Below are 25,672 nucleotides of genomic sequence, written 5' to 3' on the forward strand. Positions count from 1 at the left end.
CCTTAGACGTGGGAAATAGCAACCCATGGAAGCTTTGCGTGCCTCGGGAGCAGAGACAACGAGTGCTGGAGGAATGCCACGACCACCCTTCTGCTGGTCACCTGGGCATCCGGAAGACTCGCAGACGGATTGCCCAACGATATTTCTGGCCGGGATTACATCGAGACGTTGTGCGGTACGTCACCAGCTGCTTGGTTTGCCAACAATACAAGGTGAGTCAACGCAAACCGGCGGGCAAAATGCTCACCCGCCATCCCACGGAGCCATTTGCGCTCGTCGGAGCCGACTTCGTTGGACCTCTTCCTCGGACCCGACGAGGGAATACCATGCTGCTCGTATTTATAGATGTCTTTTCCAAATGGGTCGAGATCATACCCCTAAAGAAGGCCACAGCCGCCCAACTGGAGTTTGGATTTCGGGAAAGGATAATATCCCGCTTTGGAGCACCCAGGACTTTGATCTGCGACAACGGCACGCAGTTCACCAGCCGCGGTTTCAAGACATTCTGTCGCACTAACGGCATCAAACTGGAATACACAGCTCCCTATTCCCCGCAGCAGAACCCCACCGAACGGGCAAACCGGACCATCAAGACAATGATAGCCCAGTACGTGGACCAGGATCACCGGACATGGGATCAGCTACTGCCAGAGATCTCGCTGGCCATAAACACGAGCATCTCAGATAGCACCGGTTTCAGCCCCGCCTATCTGGTGCAGGGTAAGGAACCCAGATTGCCAGGGGCCCTCTTTGATGTGGTCACGCCTGGTCAACACTCGTCGCCGTTGGACCCCACTGAGCGAGCTAAACGACTTCAGGAAGCTTTCCGCACTGCGCTGGAAACCAACCAGATGGCTTCTCAGGAACAAGGCCGCCACTACAATTTGCGACGTCGCGAGTGGAGACCTCAGCTCGGATCACAGGTTATGGTCCGCCTCCACCACCTGTCAAAGGCCAGCGAAGGCTTTAACGCGAAGCTTGCTCCTAAGTACTCGGGGCCATTTAAGGTGCTGAAGTTCCTCTCCCCGAATATCGTCAGGATACAACATATGGAAAACAGGAAGAGGCGAACAGCAGGAGTAGGCGACCTGAAGGACTACCACCAACGCAGTGACCAACTAGGGGACCCGGAAGAAGCCACCGGAGAGAGCGCGTGCCCAACATAAGGGAATCGACGAATGTACCCAAAGCATCGTAGTAATAACTTTAGTAGAAAACTAGGTTAAGCTGAGAGTTGTACCCACTAGATAAGTCGATCCTCGCACTCAGGCAGGGCCAGTAAGGAACGTAGGCCTAGGCTAATATTCTAGCAGTTTACAGATCGGAACTACAACAACAGGATGGAGCCTTTCTACCCAAACTTCGTCGCAGAGGTCTACCAACCGGTCGACCACCGTGACTCAGACACGGATACCAATGACGGCGCACCCCCCAGCCGGGACTCGGTCCTGTCAGACCGGAGCCCCACACCACCCAGCTTCAGCACCGCCGGGCGGGAGGTGATCGTTTCCCTCCGCCATAATCACGCCGAAGAAAGGGGGGGGGTGTGAGGATGCGTGAAACACACCCTTCACATTTCGCCACTTCTATTCTATTCTTTTCGCCACGAAGGCATACAATTGGAGATCACGCCACGAAGGCCATTTATTTATAAGTTATAATATATATAATATAATTATAATATAAGTCGTTACGCCACGAAGGCAATTTATTTAAGTTCAAACTAGAAGCTAAGCTTATCAGATTTAAATATCGCGCGCACCAGGGCTGGAAAACCACCCAGTGTTGGTCAACCGAGGGCCAACAGCTGATAGTGCCGATAGCGATAGGCGGGGGATCGATAAAAAACTGTGTTGGGAAACGGAAAAACCCGGCAAACCGAGCTTACATGCGGCCGCAAGGGCGGAAGCTCGACCTCATTCTCGAATGGCAGCCAAGGCGATCAGACCTAGGAGCGGACTTCAACCCGGAGTGGTACAGCGGCACGAGCGGCGGCACGCCGGATCCAAGGAGTAAGTGGGACAGACAATAGCGATCAGACTGAGTGCGAGTAGGGGTAGTAGTAGTAGTACTAGCGAATAATAAAGACAAGAGAGAATGAGGAAGTATGTGTCCGTGTGAATTTGTGCATTTTTCGGGAACCCACGTGCAGTGATTTGTGCTGGTCGGGAATCGTGTTGCGCCAGAGAAGCTTACTCAGTGCAAACGACCACCCGATCGCCCACAAGGAGCATAGGAAAGGATCGCCTCTGGCCACCCTCTCCTGGGAACCCCGCCCCAAATACGGTTTAGGTAGTCGCGAGCCACGTGCAGTGATCTGTGCCGGTCGGGAATCGTGTTGCGAAAGAGAAGCTTACTCAGTGCAAACGACCACTCGATCGACCACAAGGAGCACAGGGAAGGGTCGCCTCCGGCTATCCTCCCCTCGGATCCCTACCCCCAACCCCAGTAGCTTGTGAGTCGCACATCCAGGGGGAACGGCCACGCCGTCCAGTTTTGTTGGTATTTTCTCAGGGATCGGCTACGCCGCTCGTTTCGTTAGCATTTTCGGGTGCCGTGTTGCGCTAGAGCTGCTTACTCGGTGCAACGCGGATACTCTGGCCTCCTTTCCCCACAAATCCCCGCGGCAACTCCCCGTCCAGTTTCGCCCCAATACTTTTCTACAAATTTAACTGTGGAGGACCCTGGCCGGACTGAGTTTTATCCCAGCCCATGAAAAAGGTCCTTACAACATACAAAAGTTCTGATACACAATTTTGTGACGAAAAATGATTGTACATCCGACTAAATAAATACACTTTTTAATATGTTTCGTTTCTACATGTATGTCCTGCTCCCACTTACGTTAAATCGTATAGTCTCAGAAAAAACTGATCTAATGAATGAGCCGAACAATGCCTTGGACTTAAAGCATTATAGTGGAGTCAGGCTTTTTAAAAAGCTGAATCGGATAACTACAGCTGCAGATATAGATTTTCAAGCAGATGTTGTTAATAAAATTAAATGTAAAGATGTAGTTAAATTTAAACGTTCTTTAGCAAACTAACAAAGTTCTAAATAATTTCTTTTCAACCGAGTCCTGATACACGTGTTGACCTTTTTACCGAATAGTATACGTAAAAAAAATTGTTGTAAATCAAAAATGTAAAAAATATTTTTCGTAAAATAGGTTCGGCTTGTAAAAGAACGGGCCACATATATTTTACATACGTACATTAGCTTAAAAATAGAGATAAGATACAATGGTACCTAAAATAAAGTTTTGCTTGGAATACTGACGAGTAGTTGGATATAGACCGCACAAGTGTTCGGACGCACAAGAACAAATCGCCTATAGAAATAATTCAATCCTGTTTATATTATTGGGATCTAAATATCGCAGAACCCAACTTGTAATCGGGCTCTCTATTATTCAACGCTTTCCGAAACAGACTGATTTCCAGCATTCAAGAGCCAAATATCGATCAAAGTAAATGGCAACGAGGATTTAAAAAACAAAATCTAAACGGAGCGACTTGACATAAGCTTTCCTCCACTGAAGCCGCAAAATTCATCACCTTTCATCATTCTCGCGATCGAGCGGTCTCTGTTGTTGTAAGCTTTTGAATTAGATCTACACCAAAGATTACTTGAAAAAATATATATAATAATATTAAGCCGTATCAAAACGAATGCCGAAAAAACCGCATCCCTTACTTTGTGTTTTAATTGTGTAAAAAATATCGGTAAATTTGATGATATAGATAAAAACAGGCTTGCCGATTTCATAAAGAGATCTCTAAAACGTTTTCTTTAGTTATATAAAAAATAAATGTACTCGATTAGTTAGACCGGTATTGCACAGACAGGGAATCATAATTTCTTGGGACAGACTAAGTGAAATTATTTTCAAAGATTTTGGGAAAAAGGAAAGTAGGGCGAAATAATGGAAATAGAATCCACAATAGAGCAACATTTCGATAAAACAAGTGATGTCACTGTGGACGGCAGTCCACTTAGTGGCGAACGGGAGCCCGGAGAGTGTGCGAAGGGGACTATTATGTATAACATCAGAGTTTTGAGTGGTATGCAAAAACAAAAACGATTGCTTACGACGACTTTAATAATTTTAATTGGCTTGGGAGAAAATTGGGTGAATGTGTAAAAGTGAACATTTACAAAATTTGAGCTGCTGGGGCTGGTGTGAATAGTCTTTTTATCCCGTTGTGAATCCTTTTTTGGTTTAAGGTCTTAGAGGCTATATCCCTGCAAGCATTTTCTATCGCGTAAGGCACTATTAAGTGACTTCAAGAAGATGAAAACGATCGTCCGCGATATCGCATTCGGATCGCGGAAGTGACTCCCGTCGGGAAGAAATGTGCCACTTCGGCGACACTTCTCGAAGTCACTTCTGCGTTACTTCTGGAAATGTCGCAGGTAAAACGTTCGGGCATGCCTTAAAATTATAAATAGCACATTGTTAAACCAATTTGGCAACACTTATAACAAAGATATGGCAAGAGAAAAAAATTTTAAAAAAACATGGAATTATGGGGAAGTTTGGGATCGCCTATTGTAACAATTTATACTTAGTACTCTGAAAGTGTACAAGTTGATCGTTTCTACTTTCATAAACCGTTGTTTCATTTCCATTTGTACTAGGACAGGTATGCAAATGAGAAGCGTTGTAGTGCACTAAAGTCTGTGGAATTTCGTTTAAGTCGATTTAAGTCGAAGGCGACGCAAAACAAACAGCCAAATCTTTTATTCCGTATTTTCGGCAATACACAAGGCAACGGTGTTGGCAAGTGCGTATTGTCTGGACTGTAAGCCAACTTCCCATATGTGCAAAGAAAATTATTTATTTGCTTCGTTCGTCGAAATTAAAGACAAGACCATGTTGGCAGCCAATAATTTTATCGAATCAACAGGCAGAGGCACAGTGATTATAAGAACTGGTGATAGTGTGTTAATATTAAAACATGTGCTTTACGTACCATCGCTGCAAATGATTTTCTTTCTGTGGGCAAAACAATGAGCTATGGACACAGTATGCAGTTAAAAAAAAATTTAGCGATCGTTAATGATAAAAACAACGTCGTGTTGCTGCGGACCAAAATGAGAGACACGTTACTTATTGTCGATGATATTAGAAAGCAATCATTGTTTCTATTTAATAACAAGGAAGAACGCTATAGTCGAGTACCTCGATTATCAGATACCCGTTACTTAGCTAATGGGACCAAAGGGAAATGGAGACATGCAAGCAGCAAAGCGAGATTAAAAAGCGCCACCTACTGGCGGTGGACAGATTTAAGCGTTATGGGCGTTAGAGTGGGCGTGTCAAATTTTTTTTTGGATCAATCGATAGGTATTGACGAGACCAATACATTTCAGTTATCTAACATGAAAATTGTGGGCGCCACAGGCTTGGGCGGTTTGTGGGCGTTAAAGTGGGCGTGGCAAATTTTTTTTTGGTCAATCGATAGGTATTGATGAGAACAATATATTTCAGTTGATGCTAGAATACATCAAAATTGTAGGAGCCACAGTTTTGGGCGGCTTGTGGGCGTTAGAGTGGGCGTGGCACTCTGCCGAAACAAACTTGCCCTGCGCAGGAATCTCAGGAATATGCATGCCCAATCCCAGTATTGTAGCTTGTATAGTTTCCCAGATCTCAGCGTTCATACGGACAGACGGACATGTCTAGATCGACTCGGAATATATATACTTTATGCCTGTTACATACTTTCCGACGAATCTAGTATACCCTTTTACTCTACGAATAACGGGTATAAAAACCACGAATTATGGCATATTGGTATAAATCGATTTAGCGTCGCTTGTGACCGGTGGTGTTTATTTTGTGCTCTGTGATTTATGTCAATTTGTCTTTAGTATCTGTGGTACTGGTGCCTTGCTTTGTGACCTAGTGCAACATAATGAGCCGTGTTTGCGTTTTAAATCGTTTTTATTTTAACTCTATTGAGGTATCTGCGGATCCCTACATTGCAGATTTATTTGCTGAATTCTTCCAATCTATATATATTTATTTTTCTTGGTCTAATTCTAACTACTCTAATCACTTAAATAAAGCAAAAATTGTATTTTTATACCCGTTACTCGTAGAGTAAAAGGGTATACTAGATTCGTCGGAAAGTATGTAACAGGCAGAAGGAAGCGTTTCCGACCCCACAAAGTATATATATTCTTGATCAGGATCACTAGCCGAGTCGATCTAGCCATGTCCGTCTGTCCGTCTGTCCGTCTGTCCGTCTGTCTGTCCGTCCGGATGAACGCTGAGATCTCGGAAACTATGGGAGCTAGGCTATTGAGATTTGGCGTGCAGATTCCTGAGCTACGCAGCGCAAGTTTGTTTCAGTAGACTGCCACGCCCACTCTAACGCCCACAAACCGCCCAAAACTGTGGCTCCTACAGTTTTGATGCTAGAATAAAAATTTTAACTGAAATGTATTGTTCTCATCAATACCTATCGATTGACCCAAAAAAAAGTTTGCCACGCCCACTTTAACGCCCACAAACCGCGAAAACCTGTGACGCCCACAATTTTCATGCTAGATAAAAAATAAAAAATTTAACGGAAATGTATTGGTCTCGTCGAAACCTATCGATTGATCCAAAAAAAAATTTGCTACGCCCACTCTAACGCCCATAACGCTTAAATCTGTATACCGCCGGTAGGTGGCGCATTTTAATCTCGCTTTGCTGCTTGCATATCTCCATATAGCTGAGTAACGGGTATCTGATAGTCGAGGTACTCGACTATAGCGTTCTTCCTTGTTTCTCCTATAATAACCGATAGTTCTCTCTTAAGTGATTTAGAAACTATAACGCCAACATATTCTCCTGGGCCAGATGTACTCCCTGGGTGTGTGCTTAAGTTTTGTGCCCGAACCCATTCTTAAACTTTTTTATTTGTCTATCTCATCAGCAGTTTTTCCTAATATTACTTCCGCCGGAGATATTGTTGATTCAAAATGACATTGCAAAATCTGGGCGCCACGATTGGCATTGTCTAAAACACACAAACCAAATATTTTGTTGAAGTACTTATTTCTAACAATATATTTATAAATAAACAAATAGAAACCCGATGCAATTTTTCGTCGTTTTTTCCCGTTTTTCAGCAATAATTGTTATATAACATTGTTAAATATCAATGACAATGACGACCGAGGTAGAGGCGAAAACCATGTCTTTTGTGAACATTAAAAAAAAAAGTTTGTGCCAATTGGCGCAGTAGATCGGACGCAATCATTGCGCCCGATTTCGAAAATACTATTTCTAGAAAAACGCGTTAAAGTGCCAAGTGCGCGCTCCGATCGCTCGCGGCCCCTATGGCCGATTTTATTTTTAGACAACTTACAAGACCGTATTCAATATTCTACGTGACATCTGGAATGCCTCAGGGCAGTCATTTAGGCCCTTTGCTGTTTACTCTGTTTATAAAGGATCTTCCCTCTGTCGTAACTCACTCTCGCGTACTAATGTATGCTGATTATGTTAAGCTTTGTTTATCATATTATAATATTTAGTCTAGTTTCTGCTTGCAGTCAGATAATAATAGATTCTTGGAATGGTGTCAGTACAACCTTTTGAATTTAAGCGACCATGAATGCAACGTTGTTAATTTCTATAAGGGTTGTAACGAAATGATTTTGTGTGTCTGCTCGCTACGAGATTCGTGCGGCTAGCTCAGAAGATTGTGCGTTCGTCCCACCAAATTTATATGACGTGATTGCCCGTAGATCAGTGAGAAAACAAAGTGTTCAAATGGTAACAGTGGGATTTATTCTCGTGGTATTCGTACAGCGGGTGTGTGGCTGGGCTGGCTTCGGTATCTCCTGGCTCTGGTTCCGCCGGCTGCTGGCGCTCCTCTTTCTGGCTCCTCGACGCGTTCACTCGTCCTCCTCTGGATCCTGGGTCTCGGGACGCTCGTAGTGGCCGCATCTGCTTGCTTGCTGACGCGCTGCCTCGGGGTCGCTTATTGCGCCTTAGACCCGCCGAGAGTTCGGCCTTGTGGGCTTAGGGAAGCGTTACCGTTCTCAGACTAGGGTGAACAAGCCTTGCTCTCCAGGCCGACGCCTTTCGAGGCAATACCTGTCCCTTGCTCTGTCCCGGACGGTCCCGCTAGGTTCTTGCTCAGATCGCGCTGACAGTCAAGGCTGCCGCCAGGAGGCTGTCTAGCGGTTCACTTCGCTTTACGCCTAGCGCTGACGAACGTTCCACCCGGCTTCACCCTAATGCGTGACGTCCGCAACGCTCCTGCGCTCCCCAATGAGCTCCGCGCGGCGATGGTAACGTGGCTGCCGGAAATGTCTGCTGGCGTCGCTGTCGATGTCCTCCGCGCTGTCTTCTGACCAGTATCTCGTTGTTCTGGCGCTCGGGGAGCTGGGCGGTCGCTGCTCGGGAACTTCGCCGGTAATCGCAGGGCTCTCCAGGCTGCCGCCTCTTGAAACCGCAAATTGATCTACCGCTCGTCCGTCACGCCAGGTCCTGCTTGGTCGGGCAAGGTACGCTGGGTCGCAGACAACTTTCCTCCCCAAGATGACGGCTCTTCGTCGTAGGACTCTTTTGCTTGTCTCTGACAGACCCGCCGGGCGACTCGCCAGGGTGTGGTCGTGACAATGTTAGAAAACAAACGCCTTCACTTAGCCGCGTGACGCCTTCCAGAACTCAGCCACCTATGTCTCAATTCGGAGATTCCTGATGTCTCAATCCCGAACGTCTCGACGTGGCGATCTTGCTCCTTGTGTGCTTCCCACGGCGCTGCTTCCGACGACTCGCTTGGTTGTAGCTCCATCGTAGATTATTTGCTTGACTTATTTGACTGATTTGCTTGAACTGATCTTGAAGGTTTGACTCCTCGTGATCGACTAATCCAGCTGCTAGCGCTCTGCGGCCTTACATAGGGCTTCCGGGAACCGTTATTCCCCTTTTGCGCACGGCCCGCTGGATCTCTCCACTCTGGGTCCAAATTCCGAGCCTCCTGGATGACCCACTTGTCCTTCACGTATCGCTTCCAATAGATGCTCCGCCCACTGCTGCCATTCCGCTGATTCCCGTGCCGCTTGTGGCACGCCTGTGTGCCGCTCCACTCCCGAGATGTGGCACTTCCTCTCCCGGTCCAAAGTTCACAGGAGAGTCCAAAGTCCGGTGGAGTTCCGTTATCCTGTTTTTGCACACGGCACTCTTGCCTTGCCCGCGAAGTCTCCGTTCTCTCTCGTTCTCCATGCTTGGTCTCCAAACTCTCTCGCTCTCCGTCCTTGGTCTCCAAACTCTCTCGATCTCCATCCTTGGTCTCCAAACTCTCTCGCTCTCCATCCCTGGTCTCCAAACTCTCTTCGCCGCGCCGTTACTACGCGGACTCGCCGCGTAACTGGTAAGCGGCCGGCCATCTGCTGCTGCTTCTATTTGTGGGGAGTTATTCAACTCCTCACATTCCCCCCTTACTTCGGGAAACATTTAGAATTTGTTTCTACTCTCCGGCGTTTCCTTGCATGTCCTAGCCTTCGAGTCCTTGTGATTCCCGCGGCGCTCCCTCGTTGCTCCCTCGTTGCTCCCTCGATGCTCCCTCGACGCTCTTAACTCCCTTGAGTTTCTACAGCGCTGGTCATCCTCCTCGTAGCAACTTTAAATCTCTCGCGCCGATATTTCCCGTGTTTCCACTGGGACAGCGATACTCATGGGCTATCGATCCCCAGTTCGCTGCTCATTGCTGCGTCTCACTCCTTTCCATGTTTCCTCCGCCTGGTCACACCATTCGTGCGTGATCAATGTTTATTCGCATCTCGATACCGACGGTGCGGCGTTGCCACCTGCTCGTTGCGATATTTCCACCTCGGCCGATTTTTCCATTTTCGTGTGCCCATCGATCGCACTATCGTCCAGTGCCAATCGATCGCCTATCGAGGCGCCCCCTTCCCTGGCTCGTGGTGATTTCGCAATTTTCATTGGTAAGTTTCATTTGCATTTCCTTCACTCCTTTTCATCTCATCCTTTCGTCCTCTCTCGCCCTTCACTCGTCCTATGTTGGCAGCATCTGTCTATATATTGGCAGCTTTCGAGAGCGGGTGCGGAGAGGACTTCGCATTCACTTTGCAACCAGGACAGCAGGTAAGTATTATGATGTCCGTATCTGCTTCCTGCATTAAGCCCCCTTTAAATTTCAGGTTGCTTGTGCGGCCCATATATGCCCCGTTCTTCTTCTTGTTTTTAGTTAACTGTTGGTGTGGTGCGTGTTTCTGTCTTTTGTGACCAGCTGGCTACGGTGTAGATCTGATTCTGCATCGTCCTCCCTTTTCCTCGGGTAACAACTAGACGAGCTCGTCAGGCGCATTCCATATAGAATCTCCGGATGCTGCGGTGTATGTCTGGACTGCGCGACTTGTGTTGCTTGTCTCCTTCCGCGCATACTCTCTTCTACGTTACCCGTATCCTTGTGCCGTTTTGTAAGTGTCCCTTCCGCCTGGCGTTATCGCGGATGACTCTGGCAACTGCCCGACGCTGAATCCTGTTGCCTTGCGGTCGGGATCACCATCCATCCCTATCCACGTCCTTGTGCCCTACCCTTATTGTTGACCTTTCTGCGTGGCCTGTGGATGACTCTCGCTTCGGCCTGACGCCTAATCCAGTGGCCTCGCAGTCTGGATCAACGTGTGATCCTTATCCATGTCCTTGTTCTATCCTGATTGTCCTTTCCGTGTGGCGTATGGATAACTCTCGCTTCGGCCTGACGCCTAATCCTGTCGCCTCGTACCTGTTGTTAAACATCTGACGTTTCTGCTGTCTGCTCGTTTCATTGTTGCTTGAGCTCGCCAACGTGAACTGTCTTTTCTTTCTTCGACTGTGTGTGGCGAATTTTGCAGATCACTGGAGAGACGAAACCTACAACCTGGTAAGGGCCATCGTACCTCGGGGCTAGTTTTGCAGCGAATCCTTCGGCCGCTTTGGACAGGTGGTACTCCTTGGCCCACATTGCCCATTGCCTCCTTCTCAGATTGTAGTGTCTGGCTTGGTCCTGGGACGCCTTTTCCATATTTAGCCGCACGATCTCAAATACCTCTCTTAGTTTGTTGGCATTTTCCTCAGGGGTCTCCGTAGTTCTTCCAGTGCCTCGGGTTTCCTTATCATATAGGCTGCTGGGTAGACGTGGTTCCCTTCCCTGGGTAAGAAACGCCGGTGTATGGCCGGTGGATTCCGATGTGCTCGTGCTCACTGCTAGCATAATCTCCGGCCACTTCTCGTCCCAGTTTCTCTGGTCCTGCCCTGCGAACTGCGCAATCATGGTCTTGACCGTTCTGTTTGCTCGTTCAGTCGGATTCTCTTGTGGTGTGTATGGCGCGGTGAATTGTTGACTGATACCCATCTCAGCCAGGAAATTTTTAAATATGCGGCTTGCAAACTGTACTCCATTGTCCGTTATGACCACCTTCGGGACCCCGTTCCTTGCGATTATGCGCTCCCTAAACGCCTTCTTGACCGACTCTGCTGTCGCACTGCGTAGGGGCACCAGTTCCGTCCATTTCGAAAACCTGTCTATCATGACCAGCAGCATTTGGTTCCCGTGCTTAGATCTTGGTAGGGGTCCAACGAAGTCAGCACATACCGTGGCCCATGGTTCGTCCGGCACTTGGGTCAACATCTTCCCAGCCGCCTGCATCTGATTGGGCTTAAACCGCATGCAAATCTCGCATTTTCGTACGTGGGCTCGGGCGTCTCTATGCATGCCTGGCCAGGTTTTCCCTCAACACTGTTTCCCGTAGCGACTTTGGGACGCACATCTTCCATGACGCGACGTCTTCACTGCCTGCTCGGTGAGGTATGTTTCTGTACCATCCATAACATAGTCCGGGTACTTTTGCGGTTGGGTCCTTATCTTTTCGCCCATGTCCTTGATCCAGCTGCACCCTCCTGAAGTTATTGTTGCCGACGCCTCTTTTAATCCTCGTAGCGTCTCAGGTAGTGGTTGTCTTGATAATGCGTCGGCCACCACGTTTAGCTGACCTTTTCTGTACGCTATCTTAAAGTGTTACTGTTGTAGCTCCAGGGCCCATCTGGCGATCCTTCCTGAAAGGCTTTCGATGCTGTTGAGCCACTTCAGGGCCATGTGGTCGGTTACTACCTTAAAGAGGGTAACCTTCTAGATATGGCCTGGGCTTCCGGATCTCCCAGACGATCGCTAAGCACTCCTTCTTCGTTGTTGAATAGTTCTTCTCTGCGGCGTTCAGTGTTCGGCTCGAATAGGATATTACTCTTTCGCCCTTTTCGGTATCCTGGGTCAGTATTGCTCCGATGCCGTAGTCGCTGGCGTCTGTTTGCAAAAGTTGTTTGAAAGTTCTACTGAAGTCCGGGCATGCTAGCACCGGATCTGCCACGAGTCTTGCCTTTACTTCCTCAAACGCCATCTGGTGCTCTGGTGTCCACTCCCACTTACTGCCTTTGCGCAGCAGGTCAGGGGTTTGACGATTCTGGAAAAATCTGGTACAAATCATCGGTACCACGACGCTACTCCTAGGTATTGCCGAAGATCTTTGACGGTCGATGGCGGTTCCAGTTCGGCTATAGCGGCTACTTTTTCTGGATCTGTTCCTATTCCCTCGCTTGTCACTCGATGTCCCAGGTACAGTAGTTCCTTTTTAAAGAATTGGCATTTTTCTGGATTAAGCCTCAGGTTTGCCTCTTTTAGACGCCGGAACACTTCTCTCAGGTTTCATTTGTGTTCTTCCAGCGTGCGACCGATCACTATTATGTCATCCTGGTAAGCGAATGCGTGAGGTGACATCTCGGGGCCAATTACTTGGTCCAAAAGTCGCTGAAACGTTGCCGACGCCGAGTGAAGTCCAAACGGCATTACCCTCCACTGAAACAGACCTTTGCCTGGTACCGTGAACGCCGTATACTGCCTGCTACTCTTTTCCAGTGGGATTTGCCAGTATCCATCCTTCAGGTCCAAACTGCTGATGTACCGCGCTTCCCTTAGTTGGTCCAGGATGTAGTTTATGCGAGGCATTGGGTAGGCATCCTTAACTGACTTCGCGTTGATCTGCCTGAAGTCGACACACAGTCTCCACTTGCCAGTCTTCTTTTTCACCATCACGATGGGGGAGCTGTATGGGCTCTTTGAATGCTCTATGAACCCCATTTGCAGAAGCTCGTCCACCTTTACGTTGATTTTCCCTTGAATTTTCGGGTTCTTGGGGTAGTATCTCCATATCTCCATATTCGATGTTCCCGTCATTGTGCTGAAGTCTGCCAGCTCTGCTTCAAGGAACGGTGTAGTATCGTCCAACTCGTTTACTTGTTGAACGACTGCTACTGATAGCTTCTCCTCAAGCCATCCATTGTGTCGGTTCCTGGCTGGTATTATTATCTCGTGTCCAGCACACCTTATCTCGGTTCCGACTTGTTTCAGGAAGCTCCATCCCAACACTAATGGATACACTACTCCGGGTAAAATTAACAGGCTCATGGTCACTTGTTTGTTGCCGAATTTGGCCTCCACCTCGAGCTGCGCATCAATTCCGCCGCACCTTCCATCTGCCAACCTAACTTGCCGTCTCGTCTTTGTAATCTTTCCTAGAGCAGCAATATTGTCCGCCGATTCTTCGCTCACGAAGCTTGCCGTTGGTCCGGTGTCGATTGTGCCTTTGTAGCTGTTCCCACCAATCATCACAGCTGCGGACAACTGCTGCTCCTCCTCGATTAGCTTGCCCGTTAGTTTGGAGAGGTGGCATTGTGCGATCCCCGCTCGCCTCTCTGCGGCTGAGATCGCTGGCCGTTTCCCGATAGTTGGCAGCAATCGACGCTCCTGACACCCACCTTGCCGCATATCCAGCAAAATAACAGCCGCTGGTTTCGACATCCTCTAGTCCAGTGTCCGTTCCCACCGCATTTTCGACAGGCTTCCTGCGGGTCTGTGATATGGGTGGCATCTTGTAGCCTCTGTGTGTTGCTTGCCGGCCTCCACCCGGTATTGTTTGGCTGTCTCTGTTGCTGTGGGGGTGGTGTCCAGTTGCCTCCGCGTGGTGCGTCTGTTGCCTGCTGTCGTCTGGCTTGGTGTGGTGGTGACCATTGGATATTTCCTCGTGTGTCCGGGTTATCTGTCTCCTCGCATCTTCTGCATGTCACCTGCGTTGGTGACGCCGACTTGGGCTTTGAGAACTTGTTCTCCTGTGCGAAAACTTCCCGTTCCTGTTTAAGTTCTTCATACTCTTCGGCTAGGATCATTAGCGTATACAGGTCCGACACTTTGTACAATATGTTCTCAAGAAAATCCGTAGGCTTGGTGTGCAGTTCTCTTTAATGACCCTTAACGTTTCTTTCGTAGAGTAGTTAAGTGGCCTCACCATCGTCTGCACGTCGATCATGTAGTCCTTGAACGACTCGCTGAAGCCTTGCTTCCGTTGCCGGACCTGGTCCTCTAGCCTGATCAAGAAATCTCTTGGCAGAAAATAGGTGTGGAAGCTTTCTATGAACTCTGCCCAGGTTCTCCATTGCTTGTTGTTGGCGATGAACCATTTCAACGCCCTTCCTTTTAGCAACTCCGGCATTGCTTTAGCGACCTTTGCATAGTCCGACTGACTTGGTCTCGGGGTCAGCGCTGTTGTTTTCTTATCCTGGCTTGACTCTCTCCTGTGGGCCTCTTTCTGCGTGTTGTCAAAGCTCAGGCTTGCCACTAGGTTGTCCTCTTCAGCGTTTGTTAACGTAATGCTTGGGCCGGCTCTGTCGTGGTATGTTGCTTCCAGCCTGAATGGTATTCCGACAGTGCCTTCCTCATGTCTTCTAGCCTGCCCTCCAAGGCGACATTAAGCCTCTGTGCGACATGGGCGAAGTCCTCCTTCCATTTTTGTTGTGCTGTTCTCACTGTTGGGACAATCACGTTGGGCGCCAGATGTAACGAACTGATTTTGTGTGTCTGCTCGCTACGAGATTCGTGCGGCTAGCTGACAAGATTGTTCGTCCCACCAAATTTTTATGACGTGATTTCCCGTAGATCAGTGAGAAAACAAAGGGTTCAAATGGTAACAGTGGGATTTATTCTCGTGGTATTAGTACAGCGGGTGTGTGGCTGGGCTGGCTTCCGTATCTCCTGGCTCTGGTTCCACCGGCTGCTGGCGCTCCTCTTTCTGGCTTCTCGACGCGTTGACTCGTCCTCCTCTGGATCCTGGGTCTCGGGACGCTCGTAGTGGCCGCCTCTGCTTGCTGCCTCGGGGTCGCTTGTTGCGCCTTAGACCCGCCGAGAGTTCGGCCTTGTGGGCTTAGGGAAGCGTCACCATTCTCAGACTAGGGTGAACAAGTCTTGCTCTCCAGGCCGACGCCTTTCGAGGCAATACCTGTCCCTTGCTCTGTCCCGGACGGTCCCGCTATGTTCTTGCTCAGTTCGCGCTGACAGTCAAGGCTGCCGCCAGGAAGCTGTCTAGCGGTTCACTTCGCTTTACGCCTAGCGCAGACGAACGTTCCACCCGGCTTCACCCTAATGCGTGACGTCTGCGACGCTCCTGCGCTCCCCAATGAGCTCCGCGCGTCGATGGTAACGTGGCTGCCGGAAATGTCTGCTGGTGTCGCTGTCGATGTCCTCTGCGCTGTCTTCTGACCAGTATCTCGTCGTTCTGGCACTCGGGGAGCTGGGCGATCGCTGTTCGGGAACTTCGCCGGTAATCGCAGGGCTCTCCAGGCGGCCGCCTCTTGAAACCACAAATCGATCTACCGCTCGTCCGTCACGCCAGGTCCTGCTTGGTCGGGCACGGTACACTGGGTCGCAGACAACTTTCCTCCCCAAGCTGACGGTTCTTCGTCGTAGGACTCTTTTGCTTGTCTCTGACAGACCCGCCGGGCGACTCGCCAGGGTGTGGTCGTGACAAAGTTGGAAAACAAACGCCTTCACTTAGCCACGTGACGCCTTCCAGAACTAAGCCACCTGTGTCTCAATTCGGAGATTCCTGATGTCTCAATCCCGAACGTCTCGACGTGGCGATCTTGCTCCTTGTGTGCTTTCCACGGCGCTGCTTCCGACGACTCGCTCGGTTGTAGCTCCCTCGTAGATTATTTGCTTGACGGATTTGACTGATTTGCTTGAACTGATCTTGAAGGTTTGACTCCTTGTGATCGACTGATCCAGCTGCCAGCGCTCTGCGGCCTTATATAGGGCCTCCGGGAACCGTTATTCCCCTTTTGCGCACGGCCCGCTGGATCTCTCCACTCTGGGTCCAAAGTTCGAGCCTCCTGGATGACCCACTTGTCCTTCACGTACCGCTTCCAATAGATGCTCCGCCCACTGCTGCCATTCCGCTGATTCCCGTGCCGCTTGTAGCACGCCTGTGTGCCCCTCCACTCCCGAGATGTGGCACTTCCTCTCCCAGTCCAAAGTTCACGGGAGAGTCCAAGGTCCGGTGGAGTTCCGTTATCCTGTTTTTGCACACGGCACTCTTGCCTTGCCCGCGAAGTCTCCGTTCTCTCTCGTTCTCCATGCTTTGTCTCCAAACTTTCTCGCTCTCCGTCCTTGGTCTCCAAACTCTCTCGATCTCCATCCTTGGTCTCCAAACTCTCTCGCTCTCCATCCTTTGCCTCCAAACTCTCTTCGCCGCGCCGTTACTAAGCGGATTCGCCGCGTAACTGGTAAGCGGCCGGCCATCTGCTGCTGCTTCTATTTGTGGGGAGTTATTCAACTCCTCACAGGGTGCGCCAACGTTCATGAGTTACTCTCTTCAGAACATGTCTCTGGACCGAATATACTCAGTAAACGATTTAGGTGTTCTCCTAGATCCAAAACTTAAATTTGACTCCCACATAACCTCTTCTGTAAATAAAGCTTCCTTCTTGAGTTTATAAAGCGTTTGTCTAAAGAATTTGATAATCCATACACTACCAAATTATTTTTAACCTGTGTAGTATGCACTTATATCGAATATCTACTGTACCAAGAGTACTTGAAACAAACACACTGTAACACTTTGTTGCAGTGTTTATATAAACAAAAGGCTCGGTCAAAAACCCTAAGTGGCCGAAACATGAGTCGATCGGCGCGCTCAAAGAAAGTGCAAGTGTCAGCATTCTGTTGCACACGCCGGCCGCTCAGCCAAACTCAAGTACATACACATGCCCTCGCGCTCCAGCCAAAGAGAGCATAATTAAATACACTTTATATACATAAGGTATACATAGCCATCTCTCTGCCGCCCAACTGTAAGCAGCGCAGCTACGAGAATTAGGCTTACTTAGATCCTAAGGCAAATTGTAAAATCAGAAACAACTTGACGTTGGAAGCGGCATTAACGCTGCTCCTGCCAAGCAAACCAAATAAATAAAGAATATAACAAAACTACCAAAGAGATGCGTTATCAATAAAAATGGATAAAGATTATTAACATTTCCAACACAAGGAGTTTCACACAACATGGCGACCGTGACATTGGTCCTAAAGGATCTGGACCTGGATCTGGACATGGATCGGGACTTCGAAAAATAAGAAGACAGCAACCCAGGCGACAGCAGCAATCAACAGCAACAAAGACGACAGCAACAACAAAGGCAACAACAGCAAAAACGGCAACAACAACAAGAACAAGAGAAGAAACGCAGTGAGTAGAGTGTGATGTGTGCCAAAAGAAGTGGCGTGGTCAAAAGATTAAAAGCCAGAAAGCCTCATCTACTGAAGCTGCTCAACAGCGGCAAAGCAATACAGTGGAACGACTCGGTAAAAATACATGCCGAAGTCGAATACCTAAAAAATTTGCTATCAGAACGAAAAAATCAGACCACAGCTACAGCCACATCCACCTACCCTGTAATCCAAAATATTTCAAAAAATAAAAACACATTGCCTCCTCCAGATAAAGTTGCCATACAAAAACTAAAGAAGACGTGCCCAGATGACTGCGAGGGACCACTGTGCTCCCCGTTCTGCGAGTACACCTGTGTAGCCAGCACCGGTGCCCCAACATAAAGTACACCTGTGCAGCCAGCACCGGTACCAAGGAAGAGTGAACCGACAGCGCTACCAAGAGCGCATAATTTTTTTTATCTTTGCACTGCGTTGCAAAAATTTTTTTAATTGCACTGCGATGCATATTTTTTCATTTATATTATAAAAACAATTGTAAAAATTGAGCGACATAAAAGTTGCCCGATTAGAGTATGGCCTGAAAACCATACACAAAATAGGCAGGAAATTATATGTAAAATATGATAATAATTGGTCAAAAAGTAAAAGTAAAGTAAGATCAAAATTAATAATATTAAACTAGTTGTTTATGAATAACATTAACAACATTTACGAATTGATTCAAAAATCCAAAGAATTTGACAGACCAAGATATATTTTAAGAATACCAACCCCAAAGATGGGTTTAATTGATACAAAAACAGTGGATTCCACTGCAAATGTTATTAATAAGGTAGAATCAAACCCCATAGACTTAGAATTAATTCATACATTGCTTATAATAATTGTTGTAATAATGTGCGCAAACTGTTTTTATAAACTTTATAAATTGCACAATAAATGTCTTAAGAAAAAATATATGAGCCAGGCAAATGATCTGGACAAAATTTAAACATTTTGGCACAAACAACATTATTATAAAAATATTGCTGTATTTAAATTTAAAAAAAAAAGTTAAAGAAAATGGAATAAAAAAAAAAACAAATAAATAAATAAAAACAAATTAATTAAAAATGGCTACGCTAAAAGCAATTGCAAACACATTTGATAGGGACATCTATTTTAGAGAAAGAATTCTGCAATTAGTTGCACCAACTTCAGTAAGCATTTACGAGTTAGAAAACTTATATATTGAAACATTTAATTTAGATGCCTCTCCACTTATTCATTGCACAAGCACCCAAAAGGCAATTGTCCTATCAACCATCCCAGGGGTACAGGTTAGATCAGTAGTAGACGAACACCCAATACTAGGTAAAACAATAGTAATGATGGTCTCCAAGAAATAATTCATCTCCACAATATAATGGAATGGAATGAATTATATAAGCAGCTAAATAATATAAAAGTTGACTTTGACAAATCATAAAAGTCACTTACTCAAAACAGGCCAATTCAAAAGAATACCATTAAAAAACATGTGGAAATTCTAGTAAAATGCTTTAATGAAGCACGAATACTAATATATGGCCAGAAGGAAAAATAAAATCAAGATCATTGGTCCCAAGTATCAAAATTTTTGATCAGACTACGATATAATTTAATATCAATTAAACAAAAGTTTAAGTTGGACATATCGGTACCAACTATACTTAACACCTCCCTAGCAGTTGAAACTGGTGATGAATCGGAATCAACAAAACAAACTGACAGTGACCAAATAGAATCAGAAGACCTTACAGAAACAAATCCTAAAATAGAAGAGCAAGATTTAAATAATCTTACTATTCCAGCTGTTTTAATGTCAGATCTAGATAATTCTACAGATTCTGATGATAATTCCATAATAGAAAATAAAATAAGAAACAATATCACAATGGCACAATCTAATATTGATTTCATTAACACAGCATCCAAGCTTATACCAGTTTTCGATGGTAAATCTGAAAACTTAACAAGTTTTATGGATGCATTAGAAATAGTAGAATCAATAAAAGGCGAACACGAACAATTAGCAGTTTCAATTATAAAAACAAAGCTAAAAGGTGTCGCCAGAAATCTAATCGGAGATGAAACAACAATAGCTGAAGTCATTTCCAGATTAAAAAACAACGTCAAAGGCGAATCTGTAGAAGTGTTGTCAGCAAAACTGATGAGCCTACAACAACGCAATAAGACTGCCAACCAGTACACACAAGAGGTTGAGCAGATGACGAAATCCTTAGAAGGTGCATTTATAACAGATGGCTTATCCCTAGAGTTAGCCAGACGTTATTCCACTCAACATGCAGTGAAAGCAATGACTAAAAATTGCCAAATAGATAAAATAAAAACTATAATGCAAGCCGGTACCTTCAATACAATGAATGAAGCCATATCCAAATTTGTAAGCAGTTGCACAGAAGCAACCGGACAGCCAAACACTGTCCTATATTACAAAAATTACCCGCAGCGCGGTGGAAATCGCGGACGAGGTAATAATCGAGGTAATAATCGAGGTAATTATAACAATACCAGATATTATCAGAATAACGGATATAATCAAAACAATGGTTATAACAGAAATAACCAAAATAACAATTATAACAGAAATAACAACCGTGGTGGAAACACCAGCGGCGGAAACAGCCGTGGGGGAAACAACAACCACAATAACAATGTTAGAGTGGCACAAACAAATTCGGGAAACTCCCAAACACCTTTAGATACACGACAGTAAACAACATCAAAATTCACACTTTAAATCTCAGTCAAAATACATTTGTCACTTTCACGAACGTAGCAACAGGAAAAGAATTAGTTCTCTTACTAGACACAGGTGCGGAAATATCCTTATTGAAGGAAAATTCTGATAATTTTCAAAACATTCAAGATAATTATATCATAAACATACAGGGTATAAGTCAGGAAGTTACCAAATCAAAAGGCTTAACTTCTATTGAAATTCAAACTTCTAAGTACATATTTCAACATGATTTCCATATCGTAAATATGCAATTCGCTATTCCATGTGATGGAATACTAGGAATCGATTTTATCAAAAGATACAACTGTCAATTAGACTTCAAGCCGTCTGAGGACTGGCTTATAATAAGACCAAATAACCTAAAATATCCAATTTATGTTCCAATAGCATACAGTTCTGGCAACAACTCCCTAATTCTGCCAGCAAGATCCCAAGTCGTCCGAAAAATCGAAATAAATTCAGAAGAAGACAGTGTATTAATTCCGAATCAAGAAATTCAGCATGGTATCTATATCGCAAATACCATAGCAACAGTCCAAAATGCATATATAAGATTACTAAATACTACAAACACAAATCAAGTAGTCTATATCAAAAACATTCATCATGAACCACTTTCAAACTACGACATAGTAAAAACGGACTTAGAAGACAGACAAAAAATTGTATTATCCCAACTTGCAAAAAACTTCCCGCCTCAATTCAATAAACAACTTACAGCATTATGCACCCAGTATAGTGACGTGTTCGGACTAGAAACCGAATCGATCACTACCAATAATTTTTATAAACAAAAGCTGAGATTAATTGATGATGAACCCGTATATATAAAAAATTATAGAAATCCTCATAGTCAACAAGACGAAATTCAAAAACAAGTCCAAAAACTCATCAATGATGAAATAGTGGAACCCTCTGTATCACCTTATAATAGCCCACTTCTGTTAGTACCAAAAAAGTCACTTCCAAATACGGAAAATAAAAAATGGCGATTAGTAATTGACTATCGTCAAATTAATAAAAAACTCTTGTCTGATAAATTTCCACTGCCTAGAATCGATGATATTTTAGATCAACTAGGTAGAGCAAAATACTTCTCATGCCTTGACTTAATGTCAGGTTTCCATCAAATTGAACTGGAAAAAAGTTCACGGGATATAACATCTTTTTCAACAAACAATGGTTCGTACCGCTTCACGCGATTACCATTCGGTTTAAAAATAGCGCCAAACTCTTTTCAAAGAATGATGACTATAGCTTTCTCTGGATTAGAACCTTCGCAAGCATTTCTTTATATGGATGCCTTAATAGTCATAGGTTGTTCCGAAAAACATATGCTCAAGAACTTAACTGATGTTTTCGAGAAATGTAGGAAACACAACCTGAAGTTACATCCTGAAAAATGTTCATTTTTCATGCATGAAGTCACTTTCTTAGGACATAAATGCACAGATAAAGGAATCTTGCCCGACGACAAAAAATACGACGTCATTCAAAATTATCCAGTCCCACATGATGCGGACGGCGCTAGAAGATTCGTTGCATTTTGCAATTATTACCGACGTTTTATAAAGAATTTTGCTGAATACTCCCGTCACATAACAAGATTATGTAAGAAAGATGTAAAATTCGAATGGACAACACAATGTCAAAACGCCTTCGAACATCTTAAATCAGCATTAATAAATCCTACTCTGTTGCAATATCCAGATTTTAGCAAAGAATTTTGCATAATCACAGATGCTAGCAAATACGCTTGTGGAGCAGTCCTAACTCAAAACAAAAATGGACTACAGCTTCCAGTGGCATACGCATCAAGATCCTTTACGAAAGGTGAAAGCAACAAGAGCACCACAGAACAAGAACTAGCAGCCATTCATTGGGCAATAACACACTTCAGACCATATATTTATGGTAGACACTTCACTGTCAAAACAGACCATAGAGCACTGACATACTTATTTTCAATGGTAAATCCAAGTTCCAAACTAACACGAATGAGACTTGAATTAGAGGAATATAATTTTACGGTGGAGTATCTAAAGGGTAAAGACAACTATGTAGCCGATGCGCTCTCCAGAATAACAATCACAGACCTAACAAATATACAAACAAGTAATAAAATTCTGAAAGTCATTACCAGAAACCAAAGTAGACAGAAATCCTGCGCAGGAAAAGATCAAATAGAATTGCATAAGCAACCTATAGAAAAAGCTTCAAAGCCCAACGTATATGAAGTCATAAACAATGATGAAGTACGTAAAGTAGTGACCTTGCATGTAAATAATAAAATGTGTTTATTTAAGCACGGAAAGAAAATTACAGCAAGTTATGATGTAAGCGATTTGTATACTAATGGAACCATTGACTTAGGTCAATTCTTTCAAAGGCTTGAAAAGCAGGCCGGTATTCACAAAGTCAGCCAACTCAAAGTGGCACCGTGGGAAAATATCTTTGAACTTGTTTCAATTGATAATTTTAAAATTATGGGCAATAAAATATTGAAATCATTGAGAGTAGCGCTACTCAACCCGGTGACCGTAATAAAACATAATAAAGAAAAAGAAGCTATATTGTCTACATTCCATGATGATCCAATACAAGGTGGTCATACAGGCATTACAAAAACCTTGGCCAAGGTCCAGAGACATTATTACTGGAAAAATATGTCCAAAGACAAAAAAGAGTACATAAAGAAATGTTCTAAATGCCAAAAGTCGAAAACGACTAAACATACAAAGACCCCACTAACTATAACCGAAACTCCACAACGAGCTTTTGATAGAGTAATTGTAGATACTATTGGTCCACTTCCAAAATCGAATAATGGAAACGAATACGCAGTAACACTCACCTGCGATTTAACTAAATACCTAGTAGCTATACCTATACCAAATAAAAGCGCAAATACAGTAGCAAAAGCTATATTTGAAGATTTTATTCTAAAGTACGGTCCAATGAAGACGTTCATTACGGACATGGGAACAGAATATAAAAATTCAATTATTGAAGATCTATGTAAATATTTACATATTAAAAACATAACTTCAACTGCACACCACCACCAGACAGTAGGTACCGTGGAGCGAAGCCACAGAACACTAAATGAGTTCATTCGTTCATACATCTCAGTTGACAAAACAGATTGGGATGTATGGCTACGATACTTCGTATATTCTTTTAATACAACCCCATCCATGGCACATGACTATTGTCCATATGAGCTAGTTTTCGGTAAAACTTCAAATCTACCAAAACACTTTAATAGCATAGATAAAATAAAACCCCTTTATAATATAGAAGATTATGCTAAGGAATCCAAATTTAGATTAGAACAGGCAATTAAGAGAGCTAGACTAATGCTAGAATCTCATAAGCTGAAACAGAAAATTAGTTACGACAAAACTAGTTTAGATTTCGATTTAAAAATAGGAGATCAGGTTTTATTGAAAAATGAAACAGGACATAAGTTAGAATCGAAATATACAGGTCCTTATAGGGTAGAACAAATAGGAGATAGAGATAACATAACTATAATAAATAACAAAAATAAAAAACAAATAGTACATAAAGATAGATTAAAAATGTTTATTTCATAATTGCATTTAACATAGCCATGTTTAGAAATACTTATGAGTGTAACCATGTTTAGAAATTCTTTTACACTCCATGTTAAAAAATACTTTTTCTTTTAATACATATATTATTACCAATTCCATTCTCTTTAAAAAAAAAAAAGAAGTTTAAAAAAAAAAAAAAAAATTTTTTTAAACAAAAATAAATATTTCTTTAAGTAAAATATATTAACAAAATAAATAAATAAAAGGAGGGAGATGTAGTATGCACTTATATCGAATATCTACTGTATGTACTGTACCAAGAGTACTTGAAACAAACACACTGTAACACTTTGTTGCAGTGTTTATATAAACAAAAGGCTCGGTCAAAAACCCTAAGTGGCCGAAACATGAGTCGATCGGCGCGCTCAAAGAAAGTGCAAGTGTCAGCATTCTGTTGCACACGCCGGCCGCTCAGCCAAACTCAAGTACATACACATGCCCTCGCGCTCCAGCCAAAGAGAGCATAATTAAATACACTTTATATGCATAAGGTATACATAGCCATCTCTCTGCCGCCCAACTGTAAGCAGCGCAGCTACGAGAATTAGGCTTACTTAGATCCTAAGGCAAATTGTAAAATCAGAAACAACTTGACGTTGGAAGCGGCATTAACGCTGCTCCTGCCAAGCAAACCAAATAAATAAAGAATATAACAAAACTACCAAAGAGATGCGTTATCAATAAAAATGGATAAAGATTATTAACATTTCCAACACAAGGAGTTTCACACAACACCTGCCTTGTCCGTCCTAATTTAGATTACTGTTCTTCCGTTTGGAGTCCTCTTTTTTTTCAAAACGTCATGTTGCCTTCTGACTCGAGTTGATTGCTATTGTCTAATTTGCCTACTCTAGTAAATCGTAGAATTATGCTTGGTACTATTTTCATGCATTATCTTATCAGAGGCAATATTGATTTCGTAGATTTGGTAAGCCGCCTAACCTTTAATGTTTCTGTTGGGCTAACGCGAAAATACTATCCCATTAACTTGCCACGATGTACATCTAACTTAAGTCAGCACGAGCTCTTTCGCGTTCTTTCTAATAGTTTAGTTCCTCAACTTCTATCCCTGTACTAAAAACTAAGACATAAACTTCAGTCTTAGTTGATCTACGTTTTGTCCTGTCTTTATTTGTTCTATGTACCTTCCTCGCGAAACGTATTTGCCCGAAATGAAAAACGGGCCCGCGCGTAACAAGCACGTGCTTGGTGTCGTTGGGCCACTTGCTTGTACTGCTCTTAGTGCATCAACGTTCAACAATAATAACAAAAATCAATGTCAATTCCTATAATCTTATCGCCATTTATGTGGGCGATCTCATAGTAGTCTGTTCGGACAAATATTGGAGTTGTGTTTTTCGTTCCCAACCGCATGGCCTAAAGACGCATGTCCGCTGTGATTTTCTTTAGAAAACAAACTAAAAAGCCTAGCTAGTTCAGGTAGAATAGGGGAATCCGTACCACCGCTTACGCAAACGCCAACCGCACACGCTCCGCCGCCCTCGACGCTCACACACCGGAATCCGCGCCATCAGGAACGCGCCCAGAGACCAGCCGCGCCGCCCACCGAGCGCTCCCAGAGACCGCCCGCACCAGGAGCATCGCAGAGACCAACCTCGCCGCACACCGAGCGCTCCCAGAGATCGCATTCATCAGTATAAGCTTGGCGTAAAGCCGCGCCTTTAGCAATGAGCTGCGAGCTC

This window comes from Drosophila suzukii, chromosome 3 (genome assembly GCF_043229965.1).
Source record: "Drosophila suzukii chromosome 3, CBGP_Dsuzu_IsoJpt1.0, whole genome shotgun sequence".
In the NCBI taxonomy this organism is placed as follows: domain Eukaryota; kingdom Metazoa; phylum Arthropoda; class Insecta; order Diptera; family Drosophilidae; genus Drosophila; species Drosophila suzukii.